Source organism: Hemiscyllium ocellatum (genome assembly GCF_020745735.1).
Source record: "Hemiscyllium ocellatum isolate sHemOce1 chromosome 27 unlocalized genomic scaffold, sHemOce1.pat.X.cur. SUPER_27_unloc_9, whole genome shotgun sequence".
NCBI classification, from domain to species: domain Eukaryota; kingdom Metazoa; phylum Chordata; class Chondrichthyes; order Orectolobiformes; family Hemiscylliidae; genus Hemiscyllium; species Hemiscyllium ocellatum.
In genome coordinates, this window is record NW_026867518.1 from 5,585 (window position 1) to 30,305 (window position 24,721).

Consider the following 24,721-nt stretch of genomic DNA (forward strand, 5'->3'; position numbering starts at 1 on the left):
GCCATTCTCCTGCACGGCCGCCACCCTGCTGAGGCACCAGCAGGTCCACACGAGGGAGAGGCCATTCTCCCGCCCCGAGTGCGGGAAGGGCTTTACCCAGGCCTCCTCCATGCTGACCCACCAGCGGGTCCACACAGGAGAGAGGCCCTTCAACTGTCCCGAGTGTGGGAAGGGATTCAGTCAAGTGGGCACCATGCGGGAGCACCATCTGCTCCACACCGGGGGGGAGGCCCTTCAGCTGCCCCGAGTGCTGGAAAGCTTTCAGTGATTCCTCTGCCCTGCTGAGGCATCAGCTGGTCCACACGGGGTAATGGCCTTTCAGTTGTCCCGAGTGTGGGAAGGCCTTCAGCGATTCCTCTAATCTTCAGACCCACCGGCGGGTTCACACGACATCTGCAATTCTTTCAGATTTTTATTGAGAGAGAGTTGGAAATTGTTTCGAGAGACCTAAAGAGAGGGGGGAGAAACAGAACAGACATGAACTGTTGATCTCCGTTGTTACTCATAACGTAAAATCATTGTAGTGCGATCACTTCCCTCAAGCATGAATAGAGGGCCTTGGTGACACGTGAGTTTGTGGCGTAACGGTAGTACGTCTGACTCCAGATTAGAAGGTTGCATGTTCAAATCGTGTCAGGCTCACAAACAATCAGCTTCTTACCTTTCAAATCAAGGAAGGGTTACATTCACTTCATGTGGAAACTTTCGATCACACGTGAAGCTTTGCTGTCAGTTTGATTTGTGAACACTGTGTCAGGGAGGTGGTGTACCCAGTGTTTGGGTAAATGCTCAGCTCTCCCCAATGTGAGAATGAAAACACCAGCTATTCATCACTCGATTTAAACACAATGCCGCTTCCCTCTGCTGGTGACTGCGTGGTGTGAATAACATTATACCGATATTTTTACAACATAATCAAGAGATTACCAGTTTTGTGTTTCAATCTATCAGGGGTTTCCAGCTCCTCCTGTCATAGCAGAGTGACAGCGAGTTAATATATGTTATTTGTTAACTTCCATGGAGCAGTTTCTCATCGGCCCTTTCGTTTCTTGGTCCAGAAAGAGTTATTGCTGACTCATGAAGCTATCAAAGTTCTGGAGTTTACAGGACCACACCACATTCCTCTCTGCCTCCGCCAGGAATAACGATTGCTCCTGAGACACTCGCATTTCCTGACATTCCTTGGTATCCCCAAATACAATCCATATGTCAGGAAATCACTGGTGCTGCCCTGACATCAGATAGTCGCTGTTGGAACAGAGGAATTATGGGGAGAAAATGAAGAAATCCGAAGTGCAAAGAGACTTGGGAGTTCAAGTCCAGTGTTTTCTCAGTGTAAACTTGCAGATTGAGATGCACTTTCGCCTGCAACTGCCGAATGTGTGACACCAGCCCATTTACCTATTCCCTCCTCGCTATCTAAGGGGCCAAACTTACCTTCCAGGTGAAGTGGCACTTTACCTGCACTACCCACAACTCAGTGTACTGCATTTACTGCTCACAATATAGGCTCATCTCCATTGGGGAAAACGAAGCATAAACTGGGTGACTGCTTCGCAGAACATCTACGTTCTGCCTGCAAAAAAGACCCTGAGCTTCCAGTTGCCTGCCAATACCACACCCCATCCTATTCCCTGGCCAACATCTCTGTCTCAGGTTTGCTGTGTTGTCCCAGCGAAGCTCAGCACCAGCAGAACGAAGAGCACCGAATATTCCACTTGGAGACCATACATCCCTCCGGTCCCAATATCGAATTCAATAATTCTAGGGCCTGAACGAGACTCTTTTCACTGTCCCGCGTCAGTAAAAGTCCCTGAGAACATCAGAGACACGTCGCAGCGCTGTCAGAGGAGGGGAAGCTGAAATGGAACCACACGCTGCTCATGGGCACATTTCACTATCCCCAACTCACCGCCGCAACTCTTGGGAGAGGAAAGGGAACAAACACCAAAACGCAGTCTCCGTTTTGTGAATCTTCAGAAAATAAGAAACTTATTCATCCCTTCGGATTTTCTATCCTTGGCTGACAGGAATAGGTTTGTCACTCTTTTAGGAGAACATTGCAAGTGGATGCTTTGCAGAAAAGCACCACAATACAATCTGACAGTGACACCTGGTTAATCAGGACCTGGATGTTTTCGATCTTTGAATGTGATGTGCTCCAGAACATTGTTGTTCACAGTTTATATTACTTTTCTTCCCAGTCCCCTGTATCACTTGCTGAAAATGTTTAATCTGCGTCTTGTAATCCTTTCACTGTCTGCTAATGAGAACAGCATTTCTTTGCTTTACCTAAATTACTTTGATCTTGCATACGTCAAGCCTCAAGCTAATTTCACTGGAAACCTCCTCCAGTTCAAAAGCCACCTGATAATGATAGCTCTGTTTTCTGTCACGTAACAAATTTCAGATCGATGTTGTTATTATCGCTTTTACTACTTCAGGTCCCGATTTCGCTCACAGGGCTAGAACAGAACAGTTATAAAATACATTTACCAATCTACGTTCATCCTATCGATTGTATTCACATCATCAACACTTCTCATCAAAATAACTCCAGAGACTTTCATCACAATTTTCTGTGAACATTTCTACTTTAGCTTTCCTGAAAGAACCCCAAATTTCTTTATGTGTTTTCTTATTTTCGGCCTTAATTATTAATCTCTCTTTACATGGAAATGGATCTTTCCCACCCGCTCTACCTCTCATCAATGTGTGCAGTTCAGTTCAGTTTTCCATTAGCCTCCGCTGTTCTGATCAAATCCAGGAGAACAGGAAGCATTGGGGTTATGGTGCAGACATGACAAGCCCAATACTCACCTTTCCTGTTGGACCCATTCCATGAGAAATATTAGACCACAACTTGGGGTCTCTGGTTGTGGCTGAAAAACGTTGCTGCCTTAGACATCCTTTGAGATTCCCCCGACCAGGTTGGAATCCTGCTGAATTTGTTTACTTCGCTGGCGATTTTCAATGACTTCCTGTTGGCTGCATCATCGCTCAAACTTCACAAAACTCTTCTCAATAAAGCCATGTTTTCTCACATCAGGGAATTTATTGCCATGCAGGAAACTCGAGTTCTGAACAAAAAACATAGCACACCCAAAACGTCAGCTCCGTTTACCTTTCCACAGATGCTGCTCGACCCGTTTGCTTTCTGTAGTATTCGCTGTGTTTGTTCTACACAAATGCTGAATTCCATTAAAGAATCTCAAACCCTGTACTCTGGTAACTGACCCTGGTCAGTGGCAATAGGTTCTTCTGTCCATTCCCACCACTTCTTCTCCCATCATTGCCAACAGCCCCTGGATATCTCCAGTTAAACTTCTTCGCTGCAAAGAGAACATTCCCAAACTTGGGAATGTCTCCACAAAGTGGAAATGCCTCATCCATGAACATGATGCAAGTGTTACATGAGGGAAGAGATGTTGGCAAAAAGTTGTCAGTTAGCAGATGTTAAAATGTTCAGGAAATGAAACAGAAATCCCAGTCTCCAGCTTTGTGAATCTTGAGAAACTCTTTGCGAAGTGGAATTAGAGGAGAATGAAAGATGAACTGTCCGACTGAGCAGAGACAGTCCAGACATCATCCCCTTGTTTAAGACACCGGGAGATTGACTCTATAATTCTCGGGACATGAACTGAACAGAAACATTGAAAAAATTCTCGTTCATGCACATCAGGAAAACAAACCCCTTCTTGGCTCCAGATCAATGTGAAAAGTCAGGAACAGGCAAAACACTGAAAGGCACGATGGGCGATGGCCCCGGTGTTGGAGGGCTAATTCCTCGTGACATGGATGTGCCTGCCGATGGTGGGATCAGATTGTCCACCCAACCCACCCCCGCCCACACCCCCACACCTCCCCCCCCCGTCTTCACAATGAATGGCGTAGGATTTATTATACAAAAGTAGAGGGCAATGATAATTCTGGGCACGGGAGGCTGAATTATGAATGAAAACAGCCTCCTCTAAGAGATTGTGCAAGCGGCAGTAAGAAGACTTTCACCAGTACATAAATCAATGTAATGTTTTGAAACCAAATGCTCGCGATGCGATCTCTGCAACATTGGGGAGACTGGAGAGTCAAGTCACATCTCCGGGACTCACCTGCGCGCCTTTATTGGAAAAAAGCACGGACCGGACCCGGAAGCTGGTGTAGCGCAAGCTTACCTGGGTAGGTTTTTTTTCCGATAAAGGCGCGCAGGAGAGTCCCAGAGATGTGACTTGACTCTCCAGTCTTCCCAATGTGATAGAGATCGCTTCGGGAGCAATGGATACAAAAATATTAAATTTAAACTGTTAAACAAACATAACCGCGTCTATAAACAGACATTGCCAAAAAGCACTGACCTGCTCCGCTGAGAGAGTGAGGATTGTTCACTCTTTTGTAGCTGCAGAAGCAATCATCCCAACACATGCAAACAAATCTGCATCAGGATGCTATTTCAACGAGCTACTTCACATTGCAGTGCCCAGGAATAACGAAGATCAAGAAACAACTGTACAGCGCATTAAGACCCGTTGAAAACTGCTTCCCTGACCGGGAATCGAACCCGGGCCGCGGCGGTGAAAGCGCCAAATCCTAACCACTAGACCACCAGGGAGACGTAAATCCGTTCTTGTAGCTGTGCTGAAAATTGCCTCGCTGCCTGGGAATCGAATCCGGGCTGCGGCAGGAAGAAGACTTTATCCGATCTCGAGAACATTGGGGAGACTGGAGAGTCAAGTCACATCTTCGGGACTCACCTGCGCGCCTTTATTGAAAAAAAGCGCGGACCGGACCCAGAAGCTGGTGGAGCGCAAGCTTACCTGGGTAGGTTTTTTTTCCGATAAAGGCGCGCAGGAGAGGATCCCGAGGAACTACAGTGATAGTGCCTCCCACCCGCCCTCCTCCTCTAACCTTATAATAAGACCCATTGTGGTAAGCAGGTCAGTGCTGCATTTTGCTTGTTCTATTCTTCAGACCTAGTTTTTCTTAAAAGTTACTTTTAGAGGGATGGCAGTGAAGACAGTGCAATGTTCCTCTTGCAACATGTTTGAGGGGAGGGATGCCATGGTCGTCCCTGATGATTACACTTGCCGTAAGTGCACCCATCTCCAGCTCCTCCAAGAGCATGTTCGCGAACTGGAGCTGGAGTTGGATGAATTTAGAATCATTCGGGAGGCAGAGGGGGTCATAGATCGGTGCTTTAGGAAAGTAGCAACTCCAAAGATTGCAGACAGATGGGTGACAGTGAGGGTCTTGGAGAAAGCAGCCAATGCAGAGACCTCCTGCGGTCGTTCCCCTCAAGAACAAGTATACCATTTTGGATACTTGTTGGTACGACGACTTACCGGGGTAAGCAGTGGGGTTCAGGGCTCTGGCACGGAGCCTGTTCCTGTTGCTCAGAAGGGAAGGTTGGAGAAGCGCAGAGCAAGAGTTATTGGGGACTCGATAGTTTGGGGCACAGATAGCCGGTTTCGTGGGGGCGAGAGAGACTCACTTTTGGTATGTTGCCTCCCAGGTGCAAGGGTAAGTGACGTTTCTGATCGTGTTTTCCGGTTCCTTAAGGGGGTGGGGGAGCAGCCCGAAGTCGTGGTCCACATTGGCAGCAACGACATAGGTAGGAAGAAGCATGAGGATGTTAGGCAGGCTTTCAGGGAGCTAGGTTGGAAGCGCAGTGTTCGAACAAACAGAGTTGTTGTCTCCGGTTTGTTACCCGTGCCACGTGATAGAGAGTTGAGGAATAGTGAGAGAGAACAGTTAAATGCGTGGCTACAGGGTTGGTGCAGGAGGGAGGGATTCCAGTATCTGGATAACTGGGGTTCTTTCTGGGGAAGGTGGTATCTGTATAAACAGGATGGTCTCCACCTGAGCCTGAGGTGCACCACCATCCTTTGGGGGAGGTTTGCTAGTGCTCTTTGGGAGGGTTTAAACTAACTCTGCAGGGACATGTAGACTGCAGCTTTAGGGTGCAGGACCTTGAGTGTAGGGAGGTTAGGAACATGGCATCAATCTCGAAGGAGGTTGCCTCTAAACAGGAAGGTGGCTTGAAGTGTATATACGTCAATGTGAGAAGTATACGAAATAAGGAAGGTGAACTTGCAATGTGGGTTGGTACCTGGGATTTCGATGTTGTGGCTATCACGGAGACATGGGTAGAACAGGGACAGGATTGGCTGTTGCAGGTTCCAGTTTTTAAATGTTTTAGTAGGGTCAGAGGTGGGGGTAAAAGAGGGTGTGTGTGGCATTGCTTGTAAAGGATAGTATTACAGCGGTGGAAAGGACGATGAATGAAGACTCGCCATTTGAGGTAGTTTGGGCTGAGGTTGGAAATAGGAAAGGTGAGGAGTTTTCTACAGGCCTAATAGTCCTAGAGACGTAGAAGAAAGGATTGCCGAGGTGATTCAGGAGAAGAGTGTAAGTAATAGGGTGGTTGTTATGGGGGTCTTTAACTTTCCAGATATTGACTGGGAAAGCTATAGCTCTAGTACGTTAGATGACACAATATGTTGACAGGCCAACAAGAGGTGAGGCCGTACTAGATTTGGTTCTGGGTAACGAACCAGGCCAGGTGTTAGAATTGGAGGTAGGTGAGCACTTTGGGGACAGTGACCACAATTCTGTGACTTTTACTCTGGTGATGAAGAGGGATAAGTGTGCACTGTAGGGCAAGATTTATAGCTGGGGACTGGGAAATTATGATGCGGTGAGGCATGACTTAGGATGCGTGGCTTGGAAAAGTAGGCTTCAATGGAAGGGTGCAATCGATATGTGGAGCTTGTTCAAGGAGCAACTATTGAGTGTCCTTGATAAGTATGTACCTGTCAGGCAGGGAGGAAAGGGTCATGTGAGTGAGCCATGGTTTAATAATGAATTGGAATCCCTTGTTAAAGTGAAGAGGGCGGCCTATGTAAAGATGAGGCATGAAATTCAATTGGGGCGATTGAGAGTTATAAGTTAGCCAGGGAGGATCTAAAGAGAGAGTTAAGAGCAGCAAGGAGGGGACACGAAAAGTAATTGGTTGGTAGGATTAGGGAAAACCCAAAGGCTTTCTATAGGTATGTCAGGAATAAAAGAATGACTCGGGTAGGAATAGGTCCAGTCAAGGATAGTAGTGGGAAGTTGCGCATGGAGGCCGAAGAGATTGGGGAGACACTGAATGAATACTTTTCATCAGAATTCACTCAGGAACAGGACATTGTTGCCGATATGAATATTGAAAATTGATGGCTTTGAAGTATGTAGGGAAGAGGTATTGGAATTTCTGGAAAGGGTGAAAATAGATAAGTCCCCTGGGCCTGATGGCATTAATACTAGGATTCTCTGGGAAGCAAGGGAGGAGATTGCAGAGCCATTGGCCTTGATTTTTATGACCTCGTTGTCTACAGGAATAGTGCCAGAAGACTGGAGGATAGCAAATGTGGTTTCCTTGTTCAAGGAGCAGAGTAGGGATAACCCTAGTAAGTATAAGCCGGTGAGTCTCACTTCTTTTGTGGGCAAAGTCTTAGAGAAAATTGTAAGGGATAGGATTTATGAACATCTGGATAAGAATAATGTGATCAAGGATACTCAGCATGGTTTTGTGAACTACGAAGAGCAGAAGAGAAAGATGTATATAGTGTATTTAAGGAGAACAGGTACCTAATAAACCCAGTCCGCTGATTTCTCAATTATGCTTCCAAGTTGACTTCAAAAATTCGGTTTGTCCTTCCCTTTTTTTCCTATTTTATTTTGCGAGTTTTAAAAACTTTCACAATCCTCTAACTTGAGTATAGGAGTTGGGAAGTTTCGTTGTGGCTGGACAGGACACTGGAATATTGTGGAATACATTTGGAATATTGTGTGCAATTCTGGTCTCACTCCTATCAGAAGGATATTGTGAAATTTGAAACGGTTCTGAAGCACCAATGAGTCCACAGTGAGGAGAGGCCCTTCTGCTGCCCCGAGTGCGGGAAGGCCTTTAGTGATTCCTCTGCCATGCGGACGCACTGGTTGATCCACACCTGGGACAACTGTTCTCAAGCCCTGAGTGCGAGATGGCCTTTAGCAGTTCTTCCCACCTGCTGAGACGCCAGTGGGTCCACACCGAGGAGAGGCCGTTCTTCTGCCCCGAGTGCATGAAGGGCTTTGCTCTTTCTTCTGACCTGCTGGCCCACTCGTGGGTCCACATGGGGGAGAGGTTGTTCAGTTGCTCTAAGTGCAGGAAGGCCTTCATCAAACCTCAGACCTGCATGTCTTTGGACAGGACCACCCAGAGAAAACCCACGCAGACACTGGGAGAATGTGCAAACTCCTCACAGACAGTCACTCAAGGCTGGAATCAAACCTGGATCTGCGGCACAGTGAGGCTGCGGTGGTAACCACTGAGCCACTACCTATTGCAACCCGAAGTAGGCAAGCAGGAGGTCGGGAGAATACAGCAAGCCAGGCAGCACCAGGATGTGGAGTAGTCAGCATTTTGGGTATTAACGCTTCTTCAGGGCTTAAACGTTGACTTCTCTATGAGAAACGATTTACGAAATGTTGCTGGGGGTTGGAGGGTTTGAGCTACAGGGAGAGTCTGAATAGGCTGGGGCTGTTTTCAGTGGAGCATTGGAAGTAGAGGAGTGACCTAATAGAGGTTACAAATTCATGAGAGGGATGGACAGGGTAAAAGACAAGGTATTTTCCCTGGGATGGAGGAGTCCAGAACTAGAGGGCATAGGTTAGGGTGAGAGGCGAAATATGTTAAAGGGTCAACTTCTTCATGCAGAGGGTGGTACATACATGAAATGAGCTGCCAGAGTATATGGGTCAGGTGCTGTCAAATGGGACTAGATTAATTTAGGTTATCAGGTCAGCATGGAAAAGTTGGACTGAAGGGTCTGTTTCCATGTTGTATGTGTCTCTGACTACTGGTCCCGATGTAAGTTTAAAAGAGAGTCCAAGTAACTTTGAATACTTCAATCTTGTTGAACTCACCTCCTCAAATATTTCAAATGACTCCCTCCGAGCGATACTGTTTAAACATGCTGAGTTGGACAAAATATCCTATCAAGTTCAACACAAACCCAGAGTTGAAGATGTCAGAAATCACACGATACCGAGGGGACCAAAACTGATCACAATATTCCAGGTGCAGCCTCATCAACGTTCTGTATAACTACACTATATCTTGCCAACATCTATACTCAATTCCCTAACTGATGAAGATTAGTGTGCCTAAACCTTTCTTCACTGCCTTGTGCAGCGATGTTATCAGAGATATAGGATCGACTTTAAACTGATCCACAATCCTGCGACTGGGAGCACTGAAGCAGAGTAGTGCAGTATGAGTGTGCTGGGCGCATAACCGAGGGGTCAAGACCATGTGATGCTATTGCTCAATGTCTCCATAAGCTGCTTTCCTTGGCAAAGGTGCTCTGTTCTGTATCTTGCCTTTGCATCTGCTTCCCAAAGCTTCTTCAGTAGAGCAGTGGCTGCTAGAGCCCAGGAGCTCAACAACCCCCCGGAGCTGGAGAAAACTCCGAGTTCCAAAAGGGGGGCTGGATTTGCTCAAGGCTTGTATCTATTAACTTATTTAAATGGTACCTACTGTATGGGGCTTTGGTTCACATTAAAACCGGAGGGTCATGTCAGAGTGTTTGTTTATATTTAGCAGTGGTAGTTCGTAAAATACATTCCCTGGAGGAGCACCTTCTGTGATGCTGCATTTCTTGCTTTCTGCACTTCCCCATTTATTATCTCCCATCTTGATTGTATATTTTTTTGGTCAAATTTGATTTCATATTTATCAGGCTTGGTATTCACTGTGTGCTACTAATTTGTTTGTTCGAATATTGTCAGTCAAAATTAATGTTGTAATTTCATTTCTGATGTCAGAGTTTGACATTGAATGTGCAGGTGTGAATACCAGTAAGTTGTGAAAATAAATCAAAAACTTGTGGTTTTACAGCAAAAAGAGCAGTTCACCGCTATCAATGGCATTTTCTCATTTCAAGGGGATGAGTTGAGCCTGACCAACAAACCGTTTCAAACAGTCACCCAATTTTATTAATATTTTCGTTATCTTCATTAAAGATAATAACTCCAGCATGCTAAAATTTATACAATTTGTTTATAAAATTTATTTATATGTCCATTGCTCTGCCACATTGGGGAGACTGGATGCCAACTTGCAGAACATTTCAGGAAACAGCTCTCGGACTCCAAACCTAAACGACCGCACCGCCCTGTGGCTGAATACTTTAACTTCCCCTCCCAATCCGTCAAGGGCATGCAAGTCCTGTGCCGCATCCCCCTGCAAGCTCTAGCTACCTGACGCTTGTAGGAAGAACACTTCATCTTTCGCCTTGGGACCCAGCAACTACATGGGATCAATATCGATCTCACCAGTTTCCATATTTCTCCTCACCCTCACTCCCACACCACGCGCCTTGTCCCAGATCCAACCTTCCAACTCGGCATTGGTCTCTTGAGCTGTCCTATATTTTCATCTTGCTTCCCACCTATTCGCTCCACCCTCCTGTCTTACCTCTCACGATAAATCAGCACCTCCATCGACCTATTTCATTCACAGCTACCTCCCCTCCATCCCCATCCCCTTCCCAATTATCTCTCAGCCCCGTTGGACCAACCTTCATTCCTGATGAAGAACTTATGCTCTGAACCAAGACTGTGGTGAAGGAACATCCTTAATAAGAAAGAGTTCCCAATTCAGATTTATTCCCCATTTGTTCCCCCGTTCTTCGAGAATTAAGAAATGTCTTTTTCTTCCACTAGAAAGTGATCTTACACTTTGCGGTGTCTGAAGTGTTATACCACTCCACTTTGTTGCCCACCTTTTAAGAATCCTTTCAACCTGTTTTTCAGACAATGGTGGCGGTGACCAAAAGCAATCATTTCACTCCTCTTCAATGCCCCATTTCTCCTCCTATGAACCACTTTTACAAGTTGTCTGAGTGTACTTGGTTTTCAAAATGTAATTTGGCCGTTGAAGTAAACAGGGTTAGTCTTTATCGATCGCTAGCTTTGTTTGCACCAACTGTAATTATCCACCAATTTGCTGGTTTTTTTTGTTCCAGCAGAGCTGGAAACAATGATCTATATTTATTTTGCACTCAGGTGTGAAAACTCATCCCAAGAATCGTCATATTATTATAGTTGATTGATGCTATAACAGGAGGAATTGTGTGGCAGTTTCAGACTAAACTCTTGGCTGGAAAGAATGTAGATTGATGATGAAAGTCAAAAAGCAGAATCTCTGGCCACAATCTATCAGTCTGGCTTGATTAATTGGTGGCTCTTCAAAAGCACTTCCAAGCCATCACCTCAACCACCAAGAGCAGGTAAGTGTGAACACAGCATTCCAACTGTGAAATATATCGCATTGCTTCTTTGTTATTGATCAACAACCTGGAACTCGCTCCTGAACATTATTGCAGACCAAATTATGTGAAGCAATTTAAGTGGCAGCTCAGCGCCACATTTTCAAGGACAGTTTGGGAAGGGTTATTGGCAGAGCCAATGATATTCACATCTCATGAAATAATAAGCAAAGAGGCATGGATAGAGGATTGGCTAACCAATGATACAATTGGGATAAGGGGCATGTTCAGGATAGCAAATTGTAATCAGTAGTTTGCCACAGGGATCAGTGCTGGGGCCAAAATTATTTACAATATGTATTATTTACAATTATTTACTTGGATAAGTGAAGTGAATGCACTGTTGCCAAGATTGCAGAAAAGATGGTTGATAGGAAGGCAGGTGGTGAGAAGACATGAAATATCTGCAGAGGTATATAGACAGGTTAAGCAAATGGCAAATGGAATAGAATTTGGGGAAATGAGGTTGTGCACTTTGCCAGGACGAACAGTGCTGAATGTTAAATGGAGAAAGCTGTTGAGGGGTTTGGAAGCCCATACCCATGCATCTCTTCATCCAAATTCAGTGAGTAATAGGGAAGGCAAATGGGAGGTTGACCTTTAAATAGAGTATAAATGTCGGGAGGTTATAGTGAACCTCTATCAGGCAACAGTCAGGCCAAAACTGAACACTGGGTGGGTCCTTTACCCAAGGAAAGATATACTGACTTTGGTGGCAGTCCAGAGAAGTTTGACCAGGATGAAAAGAATATCATATGAAGAGAAGTGAATTGGTTGGGCCTATACTTATTAGAAGTGAGAAGATTTAGAGGTAACCTTATTTTCACATAAGCGCTTCTGAGGAGACTTGACAGGCTTGATGTGGAAAAGTTTACCTTTGTGGGTGAGTCTAGCACCAGAGGGAATAACCTGCAAATGAGAGATTGCATGTTGAAGACAGATAGGAATTTTTACTGGGGACTGTAAATCTGTGGACCATGTTACTACAGGGGGTTGTTGAGCTTGGGTCGTTAAGTACATCCAAGGCTGTCAGTTTTTGTTTAACTAGTGAGGGAATCGAGGATTATGTGGAAATAGCAAGAAAGTGGAGTTGATCTTTACCAGAGCTAACGTGATCTGAATAAATGGCAGAATTGATTCAATGAGCTGAATTGAATAGTTAATAATAAAGGGGCCAGTACATCCTTCCTGATATATGGGACCCAAAATTGCGTTCAATACTCCAAATGCGGCTTGACCGGAGCCTTACAGAGCCTCAGAAGTATATCCCTGCCTTTATATTCAAGTCTGATCAAAATAAATGCCATCATTGCATTTGCCTCCCCAACTAGTGATTCAACCTTCAAGTTTACCTTGAGAGAATCCTGGAATAGAACTCCATCGTCTCTTTGCACATCTGATTTCTGAATTTTCTCCCCATAATCCTTCTGTTCCAGAGTAGCAGCAGAGATTTTCTGACAAACCGATTTTATTCAGGGATACCAAGGTGTCTCTGGAATTTCCAATATCTCAGAAGGAATAGTTATTCCTGGACAATGCAGAGAGGAATATGGTGTGGTCCTGTAAACTCCAGAACTTTCCAAACTACCTGGGTCAGCAATAACTCTTTCTGGACCAAGAAACAAAAGGGCCACTGAGAAACTGCAAAATCATAAGCCCTCAGAAGCAGAAATTAGGCAATTCAGCCCATTGAGTCTGCTCCACCATATAATCATTCTTAAGTATCAAGGGTTACGGGGAGAATGGGGATGAGAAAGTTATCAGCCAGGATTGAATGGTGGAGCAGATTCAATGGGCTGAATGGCCTAAATTCTGCCAGTTAACTATCCCTGGGAAGAAGGATGTATAACAACAAGCTGTTTCCTGGGACAGATGAGATAAGTTTTTAATAAACTCGTGACAAAAGGACAAGTTAGTCTGTCTGTGGAAGGATGGCCTTGACACCAAGAGGTTAATTGCAGGACAGGCTGTTTCAAACAGACAGCTAAACCTCAAGGCTAAGAAGGTATGCTACACACTGGAGGTCTCTAGCAATGTGGGGAGATGGTGTTAGGATCTAAAGAAACATCACACCACAGATTTCAAAGTGAGGAATCTCCACCAGAATTTAAACCCAGAAAGATGCAGCAGCAGTACTTGGAAGAACAACACTGCAGTGAATCCCTGAACACTTCCAGAGACAGATATTGTCGGTGGAAAGTCAGTTAAATTCTGCCATCAATTGGGTGATACCCAAGTTGGGACTGAGGTTGAACTTGGTGACTTGGTGGGGGGGGGGGGGGGGTTATTTTTAGTTGCTACATACAATAAAGTGTAAATCATTGTTTCAGCAGTTGATTCTCTGCGCAGTTTCTGAGTCAGGAGCCAAATTAAGGCAATTCACCCACAGCCACAGTGAGGCTAGGATTAATATTGACTCCATTGCATTCAGCAGGACATCACAGCAGCATTCAAGATCTCAAACAGAAACACCCAGAGGAACATGTTGCCCTACATTAGGTAAAATTAGCCTGAAAAGTGGTGTAACCTGTTCTAGTGATAAAAATAAATCCCCAACACTTTAAAATCAATTATCAGCAATTTTTTTTATCCAATCGTTACAGTTAAAAAATAAACACAACTATTAACAAACTGGTTATAGGCCAGGAGCAGCCAGGTGGCATTAGTTTAGTTGGGGATCATGGACTGGTTGGTCTGAAGGGTATGTTTCTGGCCTACATGACTCCATAGCACTGGATGAATGGAGATCCATCCCAAAGATGATAAAGGTTTCGAGCACCACTTTACGCAAATATGTGGACCCCCCTCCTGAGGGCAGTAGGGCACTGAGGTTCAGTAGTTCAGACAGTCAGCCAGCAACATCTCTCTGGGAGACTTCTCTCAAGAAAAGAAGCGGTTTCCTGTCACATCAGTTAGATTATCCAGTTTGGAGCAGGTCCGATATGTCCAACAAAATAGGTAGACAGGGCAGTGAAGAAGGCTTAAGCCTCACTGGCCTTCATCAGTCAGGGCATTGAGTATAGAAGTTGACAAGTTATGTTGCAGTTAATCAGGATATTGGTGAGGCCACACTTGGAGTATTGTGATTCGTTTTGATCACCTTGCGAAACAAAGATGTTATTAAACTTGAAAAGAGTGCAGAAGACATTTACAAGAAACCAGGACTCAAGGTCTGAGTAACAGGGAGAGGTTGGACAAGCTAAGACGTTTTTATTTCGAGCATAAGAGCCTCGTGGGCGGGGTGGGGGGGTGTTGGGGCGGGCTTATAGATGTGAAGAGATCCTGAGAGGCATGGAGAGGGTGAATGCACTCAATCTTTTTTCCCAGGATTGGGGAATTTCGAATATCAACATGCATTGAGAATCCCCATGAATACACGCAGCCTGCGTGGGAGTGCTCAAGGGCTCTAATTGCAGTGAGAACTTTAATTCTTTGGCGAAATGTGGACTAGTGTTCTCGCTGTAGACGAGCCTTTCATTGGATTGTTGAATCTGGCGGGTAACAACGACCCCTGACCCGTGGAAACTCTATGGAAGCAAATTGATTTCCTCAAACTGACTGGAGTGTCACCAGGATTGGGCAGAAGCCAATCGGTTGCCGAGTGCTGGAGAGGGGATTCCTTGCAGCGCCAGGGACCTGGGTTTGAACCCACCCTCATGGTGACAGTGTGGATTTTGCCCTTTCCTACCCCTCCCCCACTCCCTGTCTACGTGGGTTTCCTCTGGGTGCTTGTTTTTCCTCACATGTTCCAAAAATGTGCAGGCTAGAATGGATTGGGCGTTCGAAATTCAGGGATAAGCTGTGCGGGTTATCGGGTGATTCGTGGGGGGGGTATGTTCTTCCGAGGGTCAGTATGGACTTGGTGGGCCAAACGGCCTGTATCCACAGTGATTCCCCCAACGTGTCTCCAGCCTGGCTTCCAGCTCCATCTCTCTGTGCCGAAGGTCCTCCAGTGTGTGTTTTCCCTAGTTTCCAGCACCCAGAACGTCCCACCTTCTGCAAATCGAAAGACAAGTCCCACCCTGCCCTCTCCCATGTGTGTTGTGTAACTGCTTAATCACTTTTAGTGGCCCAGCAAAGGCTAATAGCCCATTTGGCAAACCAGGAGGATGGCCTCAACCGCGACCTTGGGTTCATGTCACATGACAGGTAACCCCACTTCACTGTTATGCTCTCTCTCTCTCTCTCTCTCTCTCACACTCTCACACACACACACACACACACACACACTTACACACTCACACGCTCGTGCAGAGCCTTTCCGGTAGACATGTTCTCTCTCAGACACACAATAATGCGTCCCTACACTCACACCAATGCATACATTTTCGCACATGATTATACTCCATCTCACACACACACTTTACCCAGCATGCACACGCACTTACACACACACTCTCTCTCTCAGGCATGCACTCACGCATTTGGAGTGAATTTGCATTTGCAGGATTATATATTTGGAAGTAGAACCAGTCTGACTCAAGATTGGGATACAGACAGACTCTAACCTCACAGCTTTCATGCATTGTTTGACGTGAGGTGCTACCTCCTTTTATAAAACATTAAGTTTCCTGGAAAACGTGACTTAACAGAAATTCTGGAATGTACAGATTAATTAGCCGAAATCTGCAATCCATTTTAAAAGATGAATGATTTAACAGAAATCTAGGTTTCTTCAATTCATCACTTATGTTGCATGACACAATAATCTTTTTGCACTATATTCTGTGCCTTGTGATCCTACTCCACAGCTACCTGATGAAGGAGCAGCACTTCGAAACCCAGTGCCTCCAAATAAACCTGTTGGACTATACCCTGGTGTTTGTGAGATTTTAAAACTTTATTTCCAGTGAATACAGCCCACACCTCCAACTGTTGCCAGTAAACTTTGCAATGCCAATGAAACAATGAACCTGTAGTCCTGAAAAATATACAATTTCTAACAAGATTAGCTACTCATTCACTGATCCTTCTGAGACATGACATTAGTGCTGGAGGCTGAAAGAAATGAGCAGCTTTAAAACAAAAACCTGTTGGACCTCGCAGAGTCTGAACCTGGCGGTATGTTCAGGTAACCTTTACTACGACCTTATTTTGTTACACCTTCAGATTTCCCCAGGAAAAAAGGCATACAATAAGTGTTTTTAAAAGAAAACACATCCAGCTCAAAGTGCACCCAGTCCCCCCACCCCACTTTCTTTCTTGGTCAGCTGAGTTGTCCGTTTGTTACTGGATCCCTGGTACAGCCAGGTAAAGCATGCAGCTTGGATGACTGAGTGGACCCTTTCCCGCAACGGCAGTTTCCTTCACTAAAAAGGGACAGGAGTGAATCAGATGGTGTTTTTCTCCCCCACTGCGGCTCCTGGGAGTGGAAAGGAAACAATCACCAAAACCCAGTCGTAGCTTTGTGAATCTTCAGAAAATAAGCCAACGTTCATCCCTTCAGATTTCCTATCGTGAGCTTTGTCACTCTTTTGCAGGACATTACAAGTGGAAGTTTTGCAAAAGAGCACCACAATGCAATCTGATTAATCAGGACCTGGATGTTTTCGGACTTTGAATGTGTGTGTTGTGCTCCAGAACATTGGTGTTCACAGTTTATAATACTTATCTTCCCAGTCCCCTGTATCACTTGTCGAAAATGTTTAATTTGCGTTTTGTAATCCTTTCACTGTCTGCTCATGAGGAAAGTGTTTGCGTGTTTTACCTAAGTTATGTTGATCTTGCATACCTCGAGCCTCAAGCTAATTTCACGAGAAACCTTCTCCAGTTCAAAAGCAAACTGTTAGTGATGGCTCTGTTTCTTGTCACGTATCCAATTTCAGATCGACGTTGCTAATGACCCTTTTATTCCTTCAGATCCACGTTTCGCTCACAGGGCTAGAACAGAACTGTCACCAAATACATTTACCAATCTACATTCATCCTAACGATTGTCCAGAGACAGTCCAGACACCGTCCCCTTGTTGTAGAGGCCGGGAGATTGACTCTGATGTTCTCGGGGTATGAACTGATCTGAGACATTGAAAGAATTGTCGTTCCTGCACATCAGGAATTCAAACCCCTTCTCTCCTCCGAGCCAATGAGAGAGCTCGGGAACAGGCAAAACACTGAAAGGCTGGAAGGGCGACGGCCCCGGAGCACAAAGCTAGTTCCTCGTGACATGGATGTGTCTGCAGACTGTCCCCGGTGTCTCCACAATGAATGTCCCAGGCTTTATTATGGAAAAGGAAAACTGTTAGACGACAATTGTAATTCTCGGCGGGGCCGGCTGAATTATGAACTCACTAACAGCCTCCCCTAAGCGATGGTGAAGGCCCGGCATTGTCCTGAAGCCGGCATACGGTTTGAATTCCCGATCTGCGGGATTGAGAATCTTTTCACCGTCTCGCGTCAATAAATGTCCCTCAGAACATCGGAGTCAAGTCTAAGCGGAAGCTGAAATAGCCTCACACGCTGTTCACGGGCACATTTCACTTTCCCCAACTCAACGCTTCAACCACTGCGGCTCCTGGGAGTGGAAAGGAAACAATCACCAAAACCCAGTCTAAGTTTTGTGAATCTTCAGAAAATAAGCAAACCTTCATCCCTTCGGATTCTCTATCCTGGTCTGACAGGGATGGGTTTTGTCACTCTTTTGTCGGATATTGCAAGTGGATGTTTTGCAGAAAAGCATCACAATGCATTCTCATTAATCAAGATCTGGATGTTTTCGGGCTTTGAATGTAAGTGTTGTGCTCCAGAACTTTGTTGTTCACAGTTTATAATACTTTTCTTCCCAGTCCCCTGTACCACTTGTCGAAAATGCTTTATTTGCGTCTTGTAATCCTTTCACTGTCTGCTAATGAGGATAGCATTTCCGTGTTTTACCTAAATTATCTTGACCTCACATACCTCAAGCCTCAAGCTAATTTCACGAGAAACCTTCTCCAGTTCAAAAGTCAACTGTCAATAATGGCTCTGTTTCTTGTCACGTATCCAATTTCAGATCGATATTGTTAATGTCCCTTTTATTCCTTCAGATCCAGGTTTCGCTCACAGGGCATGAACAGAACTACCACCAAATACATTTACCAATCTTCCTTCATCCTTTCGATTGTATTAGCATCATGAACACTTCTCATCAAAATAACTCGAGAGACTTTCATCACCATTTTCTGGGAGCAGTTCTGCATTAGCTTTGCTGAATGAACCCCAAATTTCTTGAAGTGGCTCCTTATTTTCGGCCCTGATTATTCATCTCTCTACGCATGGAAATGGATCCTTCCCACCCGCTCTGTCCCTCATCAATCTGTGTAGTTCAATTCGATCTCCCATCAGCCTCCTCTGTCCTGATCAAATCCAGGGGAACAGGATACGTTGGGGCGATGGCGCGGACAGAACAAGTCCTGTACTCACCTTTCCTGTTAGAGCAATTCCATGAGAAATTTTAGATCATAACTTTGGGCGTGTAGTTGTGGCCGAATACTTAAGGTGCTGGCGTAGAGATCCTTTGGGGCTCCCCGGCCCAGGGTGGTAACTTGCTGTCTATGGTTTCTTCGCCGGCGATTTTAAATGACTTCCTGTTGGTTGCATTATCGCTTAAATTTCACAAAACCCGTCTCAATAAAGTCCCGTTTTCTCATGTCTGGGAATTGATTGCCATGCAGCAAACTCGAATTCGGAACAAACAACGTACCAGACTCAAAACGTCAGCTCTGTTTACCTTTCCACAGATGATGCACGACCTGTTGGCTTTCTGCAGTATTCTCTGTGTTTATTAGGCACAAGTGCTGCTTTTCATTCAAGAACTTCAATTACTGTCCAAAGTCTGGTTGAAGGTTTGTAGCTCGGGTGTCCGTTGTTGTGGTTCTGTTCGCCGAGCTGGAGGTTTCTGCTGCAAACGTTTCGTTCCCTGCCTAGGGAACATCATCAGTGCTATTGGAGCCTCCTGTGAAGCGCTGCTTTGATGTTTCTTCCGGTATTTATAGTGGTTTGTTCTTGCCGCTTCCGAGTGTCAGTTTCAGCTGTAGGAGTTTGTATGTGGGGTCCAGGTCGATGTGTCTGTTGATGGATGTTCTTGCCGCTTCCGGGTGTCAGTTTCAGCTGTAGTGGTTTGCATATGGGATCCAGGTCTATGTGTCTGTTAATGGAGTTTGTGAATGAATGCCATGCCTCTAGGAATTCCCTGGTTGTTCTCTGTCTGGCTTGTCCTATGATGGTAGTGTTTTCCCAGTCAAATTCATGTTCCTGGTTGTCTGAGTGTATGGCTACTAGGGACAGCTGGTCGTGTCGTTTTGTGGCTAGCTGATGTTCATGGATGCGGATTGTTAGCTGTCTTCCTGTCTGTCCTTGCATGCAAGGACTGCACAAAACACTATATAGGACAAACAGGAAGACAGCTAACAATCCGCATCCATGAACATCAGCTAGCCACAAAACGACACGACCAGCTATCCCTAGTAGCCATACACTCAGACAACCAAGAACATGAATTTGACTGGGAAAACACTACCATCATAGGACAAGCCAGACAGAGAACAGCCAGGGAATTCCTAGAGGCATGGCATTCATCCACAAACTCCATTAACAGACACATAGACCTGGACCCCATATGCAAACCACTACAGCTGAAACTGACACCCGGAAGCGGCAAGAACATCCATCAACAGACACATCGACCTGGACCCCACATACAAACTACTACAGCTGAAACTGCCACCCGGAAGCGGCAAGAACAAACCACTATAAATACCGGAAGAAACATCAAAGCAGCGCTTCACAGGAGGCTCCAATAGCACTGATGATGTTCCCTAGCCAGGAAACGAAACGTTTGCAGCAAAAACTTCCAGCTCGGCGAACAGAACCACAACAATTCCTGTCCTCTGGTAACTGACTCTGGTCAGTGGCTATTGTTTCTTCTGATCATTAATCTGCCCATTCCCACCGCTTCTTCTCCCATCATTACCAACAGCTCCAGGAAATTTCCAGTTAACCTTCTTTGCTCCAAAGCGAACATTCCCAACCTTGGGAATGTCTCCCCACAATGGAAATTCCTCATCCCTGGAAATGAAGCATGGCGTACACATGGGAAGAGATTTTGGCAAAATATTGTCAGTTAGGAAATGGAAAAATGTTCATGAAGCAAAACAGAAATCCCAGTCTCCAGCTTTGTGAATCTTTAGAAAGTCTTTGGGAAGCGAATTTAGAAGAGAATGAAAGATGAACCGTCCGACTGAGCAGAGACAGCCCAGACACCGTCCCCGTGTTGAAGAGGCCGGGAGATTGACTCTGATGTTCTCGGGACATGAACTGATCTGAGACATTGAAAGAATTGTCGTTCGTGCACGTCAGGAATTCAAACCCCTTCTCACCTCCGAGCCAATGAGGGAACTCGGGAACAGGCAAATCACTGAAAGGCTCGAAGGGCGACGGTCCCGGAGTAAGAAAGCTAGTTCCTCCTGACATGGATATGTCTGCAGAGGGTGGGATCAGACTGTTCCCGGTGTCTCCACAATGAATGTCCCAGGTTTTATTAAGGAAAAATAAAAGTGATAGACGACAATTGTAATTCGAGGCGGGGCAGGCTGAATTATGAATTCACTAATAGCCTCCCCTAAGCGATGGTGCAGTCGCCGACGTCGCCTGTCTCTCTGGCGCAATTGGTCGGCGCGCTCGGCTGTTTACCGAAGGGTAGATGTTGCCTGAACTTCTCCGTTCCTCCTGAAATTTCTAGATTTGTTTTTAACTGAAAGTTCATTTCATCTTTTGCGATGAAACACCTAGACTCGCCGTGAGCAGATATTTAACCCTTTCGAATCACTGAAGTGAATGGATTCAAACAAACTCTGCGATGATTCACTCTTTCTCAGCTCCACAGGCAGACAGACCTGGGAAGTGAAGCTGTCAGTGTGGTTCTGTATTCGTGGGCTGAGTGGTTTATGCGATGGACTTGAAATCCATTGCGGTTTCCCCACGCAGGTGTGACCCCTGCCGACTACAAAATGAGAAATGTCGTCCAAAAGAAAGAGAGCTGCTCCCCGGCTTCTTCTTTAAGATTCAAGTCAGTGTAGTGGGAAAAATATTTCACTCACATTGGGACTGGTGGGAATCTGCAACCCACTGCCTGTTCGGTGGAACAAGCAGATATCCGCACAGCTTCTTTTGAGGCTATGAGCCAAGTGTCTACAAATGAGACTTGAACAGTGAGGGGCTGGAAATCGTGATCGAAATGAAGCAGGCACCTGAGGACAAGGGTGTTTCCTTTGCCAGTGAAAGATACTGCTTCACAAAGTTGGGACTGTGGAAGGGAAGCAGTGACGGTAATTATCTTTGGTTGTTGACTGTGTGAATGTTCCCATTGCTGCGCATGTCCGTGTTAACGTCAGAACTCTGCAGCATGGTGGCGTTACATACGCACAGGGCCAGAGGCGCAATGAATGACGCATCTGTCTCCACCTACCTGTTTGAAATGCAGCTCACAGCTTCTTCACACACCCCAATTAATCTTTCTCATTGTCCTGAAGCCGGCACCCTGTTTGAATTCCCGATCAGCGGGAATGAGAATCTTTCCACTGTCTCTCGTCAATAAATGTCCCTCAGAACATCGGAGTCAAGTCACAGCGGAAGCTGAGATAGCCCCACACGCTGCTCACGGGCACATTTTACTTTCGGGTAAACAATGAGGTCTGCAGAGGCTGGAGATCACAGCTGAAAACGTGTTGCTGGTTAAAGCACAGCAGGTTAGGCAGCATCCAAGGAATAGGAAATTCGACGTTTCGGGCATATGCCCTTCTGCAAATGTGTTGCTGGTCAAAGCACAGCAGGCCAGGCAGCATCTCAGGAATAGAGAATTCGACGTTTCGAGCATAAGCCCTTCATCAGGAATAGGCCCTTCATCAGGAAAGGGCATATGCCTGAAACGTCGAATTTCCTATTCCTTGGATGCTGCCTAACCTGCTGTGCTTTAACCAGCAACACACTTTCAGCACATTTTACTTTCCCCAACTCACCGCCCCAACCACTGCGGCTCCTGGGAGTGGAAAGGAAACAATCACCAAAACCCAGTCTTAGTTTTGTGAATCTTCAGAAAATAAGCAAACCTTCATCCCTTCGGATTTTCTATCCTGGGCTGACAGGGATGGGTTTTGTCACTCTTTTGTCGGATATTGCAAGTGGATGTTTTGCAGAAAAGCACCACAATGCAATCTGATTAATCAGGATCTGGATGTTTTCGGTCTTTGAATGTAAGTGTTGTGCTCCAGAACTTTGTTGTTCACAGTTTATAATACTTTTCTTCCCAGTCCCCTGTATCACTTGTCGAAAATGCTTAATTTACGTCTTGTAATCCTTTCACTGTCTGCTAATGACGATAGCGTTTCCGTCTTTTACCTCAGTTATCTTGACCTTGCATACCTCAAGCCTCAAGCTAATTTCACGAGAAACCTTCTCCAGTTCATAAGTTAATAATGGCTTTGTTTCTCGTCAAGTATCCAATTTCAGATCGATGTTGTTAATGTTCCTTTTATTCCTTCAGATCTAGGTTTCGCTCACAGGGTAAGAACAGACCTGTCACCAAATACATTTACCAATCTACCTTCATCCTTTCGATTGTATTAGCATCATGAACACTTCCCATCAAAATAACTCGAGAGACTTTCATCACCATTTTCTGTGAACAGTTCTACATTAGCTTTGCTGAATGAACCCCAAATTTCTTGATGTGACTCCTTATTTTCGGCCCTGATTATTCATCTCTCTACGCACGGAATTGGATCCTTCCCACCAGCTCTGTCCCTCATCAATCTGTGTAGTTAAATTCGATCTCCCATCAGCCTCTTCTGTCCTGATCAAATCCAGGGGAACAGGATACGTTGGGGCTATGGCGCGGACAGGACAAGTCCAGTACTCACCTTTCCTGTTCGAGCAATTCCATGGGAAATTTTAGACCACAACTTTGGACGTGTAGTTGTGGCTGAACACTTAAAGAGCTGGCGTAGAGATCCTTTGAGGTTCCCCCATCCCCGCCTCCCCCCGCCCATGGTGGTAACCTGCTGACTATGCTTTCTTCGCTGGCGATTTTAAATGACTTCCTGTTGGTTGCATTATCGCTCAAACTTCACAAAACCCGTCTTCATAAAGTCCCGTTTTCTCATGTCTGGGAATTTATTGCCATGCAGGAAACTCGAGTTCTCAACAAACAAGGTACCAGATTCAAAACATCAGCTCTGTTTACCTTTCCACGAATGCTGCTCGACCTGTTAGCTTTCTGCAGTATTCTCTGTGTTTATTAGGCACAAGTGCTGCTTTTCATTCAAGAACTTCAATTCCTGTCCTCTGGTAACTGACTCTGGTCAGTGGCTATTGGTTCTTCTGATCATTAATCTGCCCATTCCCACCGCTTCTTCTCCCATCATTACCAACAGCTCCAGGAAATCTCCAGTTAACCTTCTTTGCTCCAAAGCGAACATTCCCAACCTTGGGAATGTCTCCCCAGAATAGGAATTTCTCATCCCTGGAAAAGAAGCATGGCGTACACTTGGGAAGAGATTTTGGCAACGTATTGTCAGTTAGGAAATGGAAAAATGTTCATGAAGCAAAACAGAAATCCCAGTCTCCAGCTTTGTGAACCTTCAGAAACTCTTTGGGAAGCGGATTTAGATGAGAATGAAAGATGAACCGTCCGACTGAGCAGAGACAGTCCAGACACCGTCCCCTTGTTGAAGAGGCTGGGAGATTGACTCTGATGTTCTCGGGACATGAACTGATCTGAGACATTGAAAGAATTGTCGTTCGTGCACGTCAGGAATTCAAACCCCTTCTCACCTCCGAGCCAATGAGGGAACTCGGGAACAGGCAAAACACTGAAAGGCTCGAAGGGCGACGGTCCCGGAGTAAGAAAACTAGTTCCTCCTGACATGGATATGTCTGCAGAGGGTGGGATCAGACTGTCCCCGGTGTCTCCACAATGAATGTCCCAGGCTTTATTAAGGAAAAGGAAAACTGATAGACGACAATTGTAATTCTAGGCGGGACAGGCTGAATTATGTATTCACTAACAGCTACCCCTAAATCATGGTGCAGTCAAGCGGCCAGCGACCCCTGTCTCTGTGGCGCAATTGGTCAGCGCGCTCGGCTGTTGACTGAAAGGTTTGTGGTTCGAACTCACCCAGGGACGGTTAGTTTACTTCTCTTTCTTGCCTTCGAATCTGTGCGCTTTTAATGGGGTCACGAAAATGTTCCCCAAACGTCAACCTTCTCCAGAAAGAGGTTTCTGAATTGAATTAACGTCTGACTCAAGGGACCGCGGATGCGGAGAAGCCAAGACAAAAAAAGCAACTCGGCCGGTTTGACAGCACCTGTCGGAGAAAACGGAATTCTGAAATACTGTG

The 24,721-nt window shown here is 45.6% G+C and overlaps 1 non-coding gene across 1 annotated transcript; it reads right to left on the minus strand.

Annotated features, from left to right (window-relative positions):
• Positions 1-4,534: 4,534 nt before the first annotated feature.
• Positions 4,535-4,606, minus strand: trnae-uuc (transfer RNA glutamic acid (anticodon UUC)). Its single transcript has one exon. It is a non-coding gene; the product is annotated as a tRNA-Glu (tRNA).
• Positions 4,607-24,721: the final 20,115 nt, after the last annotated feature.